The sequence below is a fragment of the Adiantum capillus-veneris genome, chromosome 11 (assembly GCF_014529385.1).
Source record: "Adiantum capillus-veneris isolate H3 chromosome 11, ASM1452938v2, whole genome shotgun sequence".
Classification (NCBI taxonomy): Eukaryota; Viridiplantae; Streptophyta; class Polypodiopsida; order Polypodiales; family Pteridaceae; genus Adiantum; species Adiantum capillus-veneris.
Genome location: NC_140941.1, coordinates 91,458,544 through 91,466,422, shown reverse-complemented (window position 1 = coordinate 91,466,422; position 7,879 = coordinate 91,458,544).

Below are 7,879 nucleotides of genomic sequence, written 5' to 3'. Positions count from 1 at the left end.
ACGAGATTATAGAGTAGAGAGAGAGAGAGAGAGAGTACACACGATATACGTGGTTCACCAAATGTGGGCTACGTCCACGGGAAAGCAGCCACTCAATGGCTTTAGTACTTCAAAACAAGAAGTAGTTTACAAAGGGATTATACCCTTAATGGAGCTCCCGCCTTGCTTCACTCTCACCACCTCACACTCACCTTGTTGCATCAACTTCACACTATGAAATGTGTGTAGAAATGGCCTCCTTTTATAGGCCAAAAGGGCTGCCCTCTCTTATGAGAGATAGCCATGTGTAGCCGCCCTTGTGCGAATAAGTCCAAATCGGACCCTCCAATCCGCCCATGTGTGGCCGCCCTTGAGAAGACAAGTCCGCTTTTGAATTCGGCCACCGGCCACGGGCCATTGACTTCCGACCACCGACCATCGGCCATTGACTACCGGCCACCGGCCAACCGACTGGTTGTTTTCCGACCACTTTCCGGCCGCCGGCCGGCCATAATATTCCGGCAAAAAAAGGTCTTGGGGGCCTCCGCCCTCGAGGCCTTTAAAGTTGCCCCTGATTCTTGTCCGTGAAAATTTTGGTTTCCGGTGAGTGATTTTTCTTCACGCACGATGGCTTCTCCTCATAATGGGGGCCTTACAATTGTGCGCTTTTACCACAGAAAATTACAAGGGTAAATCAGGCTCCATACTTAACAACAAATCATTGAAAGACACCAACATTGAAAACATTTGTGCTTCACATCAAAGAAATTGCATGTTTCAATCGAAAAAGTGAACAAGTTGAGAATAAACAAGTATGCATAGAAACGAGATTCAAAACACCGTATGTATTAATGGGAGCAAAATCCTGTCAGTTACAAGCTTTTACAAACATACATTGTGAAAACGGAACGTTCTCACATAGAAAGCTCTTGTCTTTTTTGGAGCGAATAACCTTTTCATTGATTACAAAGAGATATTGCTTGGGCAAGGTATATTTGAAATTAAGATACTCGCGAGGGTGACTGAGGTGCTAGCCATTATTCACTATAATGTGGTGCATTGCATCATCGTGGAGGCATATTTGCAGGTCAAGTGATTCTCTAGCAGCAACATCAGAGTCTAGTGCCTCCCATTCTCCCATCGTCAACTTCCATCTTTTAAAGGGAAAGACCATCGGCAAGCTTTTCTTTGAAATATTGTATCTGAACACCACATTGTAAGCAACTACAGAGCACTTGATTCTATCCCCATGGTGGTTGACCACCTTAGTCTCCCATCCAGCTGCAAAGAATCCATTGATCGCACTTCCCCCTTTGCAAGTCCACATTGTTAGTGTCATGTGAACACTCTAAAGTTGAAATATAAAAACAAACACATGAAGAGACATAAACCATGTTACCATGGCTTTGTGGGAACTGTAGGTGCACTTCATTGCTTCTTGCACATCCGCCTCAATTCTCCTTCTTGGTTGCTGGGATCAAGGCACTGTCTGGCTTAGGCCATTTCAAACTCTCCATTGGCAAGTGAACCAGAGAAAGATTACCATATCCATTTTGCCTAGGTGTGACATAAGTATGACTATAAAAAAAATGTCACGTGAGGCAATCTCAGAGGATGGAAAGCTAGCATAGAACAACTTGCCAAGCTTAGTGTGGATGGCCTCAAAAGTTCCTGTGAAGGACTCTATTGGCTCCCACTCTACAAAATAGGATGGAAAAACATCTACAAACATGAACAATCAATGGAAATCTTACAATCATCAAGAAACACACAAGGCAAAAATACTAAATAGACGACCAAAAAACTTGAAAGAGGAGTAAAATTACAATTTGCAGGAAACCTTGATGGAGCCACTGATGTCTCTAGCTTTAGTTGTGAAGCAACATACACATGTTTCACCTTCGCAAGCCTCTTGTCTTCTTGTGTTTGCTTGAACTCCATGATTTTTCCCTTCCAATGGTGTGCTCGAGAAGCCATGTGTCTCCTTGAGACCTTGTGTGCACCTCTTGGGCTGGGCTGCATTGTCACCCACATCATTCGTTTGAACTCCATCATCACCCAATATCCATTGTTGTCTTGTACATTGCTGCATGAAATGGAGTCAATGACACTCCTAGGTCGTTGAGTACCTGATGATGCCATGGGGAATAGTGGCACAACCTACATACAAACACTTATGATTAGACATTGCACATCCATGTTCTCAGCTGTATAAGGAGCAAGATTCTTGATGGTACACAAAGGTGAAGGATGCCACTTACTACTGTATTGCTCCACCTGCTTGTTGGCTTAATGGGAAAGATAATGTTGCAAAGCTTGAGAGGGAAGTAGATCCTCTCTAGAGAGCTTAATGGAGAAGGAGCAGGAAACCTATTGAGGAAGAAAGAGGGATGATCTAGCAGAAGCATATGTTGCAGATCTTCAGCTTTAGGTAGAGGTGTTTAGTGAGGCCCATGGAGAAATGGAGAACTTCAGCTTGAGAAGAATGCAGCCCTCAAGAATGCAGTAATCTTGAGAAGGGAAAGGAGGTTCAAACTTCTGCTACAAAGCTTTGGGGAGGGAAAACTGAAAGGAAGGAAAGAGAAGCAACTTGCAAGGTGAAGTGAAGAGAAGTGAGAGATGGTACAATAGAGAGAGAAGGAGGTAATGATTATCAATTTTTGGAGGGACCCCCTTTTAGGAGAGAGGGGGGGAAAAACTGGCAGCCACTAGAGAGATAAAGGATTGATTTTTACTCAACTATTTAGAGAAAAGTTTAGTTTTTTGAATTTATAAAAGATTTTCTCTTTATATTTTATAAAAGAGTACAAGTTTGACCACTTACTTTTAGGCCCTGCCATACCCACCAATCCAATCCACATGGTATCCACCCATTTGCCCCTTCCATAATCTCCTTTTTAATCCCATGGCAAATAAAGAGGCCCCCTTAGACCCCATTCCCTTCCTAATGTTTGTATATTATTCAACCCAGACTTAAAGGCATGTTTCCTTTGAGTGGGAGGTTTTTGGGGTGGTAAAGCTCAATGTGCTTGCCCCAATGTGCTTACTCTAAGTAAGTGGGCAACCGAACACTAACACTAACCATTCATACTATACACAACCAAATAAGGACCCAAACCCTAGCTCACTATGTGAGTGAGTCCACTACACCTCTATGTCCTCTCCTTCATCTCTCCACTATCCCTACATTCCGCAATTGCACATTCCGCACTGTAACTTCAAATACAAGGGATGGAGCACAACTCAAAATATGGCATGGAAGCTTTAAAATGTTTTCCAAGCCTTTCAAATGAGTGCTAGATATCAACACAACTCAAAGGATTCTGAAATCTAAATTTATTGCAATTGTATATGATAGACAAAATTCTATTGTAGTTGCATTTGCCTTGAACACTAGAATGGTCATAACTTAGTCAACTTGTATCAGAATGACACAAAATCATAAAAACTCACTCCTTGGATCTAGCACTAACATTCCAAATTGCCTAATTATGAAAAACAATATATATTAAAAGATCCAACGAAAACTTTTTCATGCCCAAAAAGCTACAACCAATGACTCAGACCAACTCTAAAATCCCTAGCTAACCCTCAGCAAAAGCCCAGATATCATCCATCAAATTACAATATGGGAAACTCCTTAGAGCATTTACTTGAGCTTCAACATACATTGCGTCTTTTTCTCGTCACTTTTATTTTTGCTAGTGTAATGAAGGAATAGAAAATCTCCACAAAGAGAACAAGGAAATGTTGTCTCAAAGGTGAATTGGGAATCTGAAGCACATTCTTTGCACCAAACTCATATGTTTCCACCGAAGTCAAGATGCTAGTGCTTACTATTCTAGAACGTCACTAACCCAGGCAATCTACTCATGAACACCATAGTTCTTCTTGACAACATCATTTAAATGCAAATGGGAGTCCTCATTATGGAAGATGAATAGAATTACACCCCAAAACCTAGTGAAAAAGAGAACATTTGACAATCTGTAAAGTTGGAACTTCCTCTTTTCAGAGGAAGCAAGAAAACCTATCCTGATTTTCACATACTCTAGGCTTAACATGTCCTCAAATTCAAATGATCTACGCAAGTCTGAACATGTTCCTTGTAGATCAAAGCTCAAAATTTGAGCTATAATGCCTTTTTGACCAAATATACCTAAGATATTTTTATAGTATGCCAATTTGATAGACCTTCCATTGATGTTCCAACCTCTCCGACCACCCCTTCATGTCACCTTGAAGAAAAAAATGGAGCCTACACTAGGACTGCAAAAATTGGGTTTCAAATTATACCCTATATGGAGACTACTCTAGGATTGAAAAAAGTGGGTTTCAAATTATACCCCACATGGAGCCCGCAATAGGATTGCAAACAATGGGTTTCAAATTTTACTTTGTATGGAATGTGATTACCCCCAAAAATACATTCCTACTCTCGCTAGTACTCCATAAAAATTTGGAGAAGAGATTGGGCCTTAAATGTTAAATTTAGTGTTTTGGGTATGCACACACAAAGCTTGCAGAAGAAGAAGCTCACGAGCACACAACACAAAGTGTATTGCTTAGTGAAATGAATGAAGATAAGTTAGCCCCAGAATGATGTGCGTATGTACAATGCATGGGGGGAAGTGTTCAAAGGTGAAGTGCCTTGGCAGTCCTTAGTGTGTTCACACACATCATTACCATAATAATAAGTCACAATTCCCCCCTTGACTGATGTGGCGAACATGAGTTGGCACTCATGTATAGGGAAGTGTCATTCTCTATGTTTTGTAAGCCTAGAAGTCATTAGTATATATATCCTCCTATGTTTCTTAAGTCGGCCCCACTTGACTAGCCTTAGTATCTTGCATTCTAGTGAACATGGATGATAATAGAAATTCAATTAAACAAATACAACTAGAACTAAATAGCACTACTAAAGGTGAACGATCTATGAACAATGGCAATATGTCTGGTAAAGGTGAACGACCTACGAACGATAGTAGTATGTCAATTTCATCTAATTCATGTCCTTCATGAGGATAACTTTAGTTCTGCATATGTGCTCAAAATATAAGAAACGTTGTTAACCCTCACGGCTCACGGACACCCCATCACCTACGACGGACGTGTATTATGTATTTGGTAGAGTCAGGTACCGGGCTTGTCGGACCAATAGGAAAAGGGTAAGAGTGATCGCCGATGAGAGGCGCACTCTAACTGGGACATTCAAGGGATTAGTTGGCTAAGCATGGGCGCCCAAGTGTGAATGGGGTGAGCTCATATAAAAGCCAACTAAACCTAAGATTCACTTATTCTCCCATTTGTGCAATAGAAGAGTGCTCTTGTTCCATCTCCATCTCCATCTTCTTCTTCTTCACCTCCTTGTGTGTGTGTGTATGTGAGAGAGAGAGAGAGAGAGGGAGAGTGTGTGTGCGATCGAGCATTACGAAGGCACGACGGCGGCGAAGCGGTTGAGCGCGGCACGACTGCAGCTTCTTCTTCATCGCGGCGAGGAATCCACCACGAAGGCAAGCGTAGAGCGGTGAGTGACACACCCTTTTCTCTCTTGAGCTTGCTAGATTAGTATTGTTGTGTGCTTGGAGCCATTTGTGGCTCGCACACGGTGTATCGGCAAGTCCCTTGCTTCGACAGTGCGGCAAGGAGCGAACATTTTTGGCGCCGCTGCCGGGGAATCGCCCTGCACTAAGCCCAAGAGGCACTTTGTGCTTCTCCTATGAGTTGTTTGTAGTAGGAAAGAAGAGGAAGAGGAAGAGGAATGAGTTGTTTTTCTGTAAGTTGTTAATTTCTGTGTTGTCTGCAAGTTCTGTGATTTCTGCATAATGTTGTGTTTTCTGTTTGCACACAGTCTTTGCACAATTAGTAGTCGTTAGCTTGTTTGCAGTGAATGAATAAGTAGGAAGGCAGTTAGCAATTTCTGTTTGCACAGTCTGCACACAGTTTTCTGTCAAGGTTTGGCTGCACACAGTCTTTGCACAGTAAGGTAGTGAGAGAGGAAGTAGGTGGACAGTTAGCTCACTGTCAGTAAGCAGTTAACAGATTAGTCAGTGGTTAGCAGCACTGTTAGTAAGTAGATAAGGTAGTGAGCTGTCTGTGAGCTGTTGACTGGGTGGTTAGGTAGGTGAGAGTGTGTGTGGCCAAGAGAGGGTCACCTAAACCGCGCGCAGTCATCGTAAATTTTTTTTTAAAAAAAAATCGAAAATATTTAAGCGTGAGTGACTGGGGGGCTACACTAAAATTTTGATCAGGATCGGGATCGTTTGCCCAAGCCTAAGCCCAAGCCCAGGCCTCAGTCCTCAGTCTCATGATATATACTAGACTCACTCTTATATATATACCCTACCCCCTCAAGAGGGAATGAGAGCATGTGGAGTAAGTCCTCCACTCTCCTCCCTTCTCTTCCCACTTGCACCCTTAGACTTTCTAATTTGGGCCTAGTTCCCTACTAGAAATTGACGGTTTTAGGGATTCCGAGGGCATAAAGTGACCAAACGGAGGGCTGTAAAGCACGGCATGTCCCTCTGACCGAGACGCTCGTTTTGAGCTATCATACGTTCTATTCTATAGCTGGGTTAGAAAAAAAAAGACCAAAAAATCAATAAATAAATAAATAAGAAAAGACTTGGGTTGCAAAACACCCAAAATTACTAGGTGAGCAGCCTTCACGGGCCCTCACTGACACTTCTAGGGGATCCAAGTCATATGAACCTACGCTCTGGACGAGTGTTAGAGCACGAGCATATTGGTAGTGCCTCCATTTACGCGGGCACCCATTATTCCTCCACCCTAGGTTCTGGACCTTCGGCCGGGACTCAAGGTAGCGCGACCCAAGATCCTCATATCGCGTCTAGTGATTCTTCTTCTAACTACGAAGTCATGGAGGGGTATCCTACACCAAACCCTGATAGTTTAAGTTAAGACATGCATGCCATGGGCCCACGGCCCGGGTCCAGCGTGTTTAGCCGCTTAAAAGAGACCCTTAGTAGAGCTACTCGCTCCGAACATGCGGTTAATGAAATAAATGAAGGGAGTGGGGAAGTAAATTCGTCATTCATGCCTAAAATGGACCCTATGCTTCTTGAGAGTGTGCATGTGAATGTTCCATCCACTGCACCTCCTGATCCTTTAGGACTATCTCCCTCTGAGGTTTTACTACCCGATGGTAGGAGTCTTGCCGAAGTACAAGAGATCGAACGCTATATGCAAGCAACAAGGGAGAGGAAAATTGAGAACCTACGAAGGCTAGAACAAAGTTGAGCCCTGAAAGCAAAGGCTCCTATGACAACAATCATGCCAGCCGAGCAACCGAGTGCTCCCAAGGTAGCAGTCACGGAGGGGCAAGCTATGGGGAGCAATAATGCTTCCACTTCAAGGGAAACCTCCAGCACGCCAGGCCTAGATGGGATATTCCTAAACGAAAATTGGGAGTATGACCTACAAGCAGAAGCTTTAACTGATCGGTACACAGGACACACCTATCATGTGGGTTGGTTAGATGTTCTACAATCCACATCGGGTGCTACTAGCATAGATGAGCAACAATAGAAAGTCTGTGATGTACTCCATAGGATTGTCGAGTTAGAAAGACAGAACACAGGGATCAACATGCCTTCAACAGGCCTAATGAGATTCTTGGATACGGGAAAGGCCAACCAACCAACCCTGTCACAAATGGAGACTCCCTCAGTGAGCCCCATTGATCCTCCATATGTTGTTTCTCCAGGAGCCTCAGTACAATCTGAGCCCACAAGTGGCAGCTTTACCTTCCCAGATCTAGCTCATCTTTCTCTTAATGACACTATGGCTACCATGCATATCCCAATGGTGAGCATGACAAGAAGTACACCATGGAGTTCATTTGTTAACACTGCGCCGATGCCTAGTAGCACAGTGC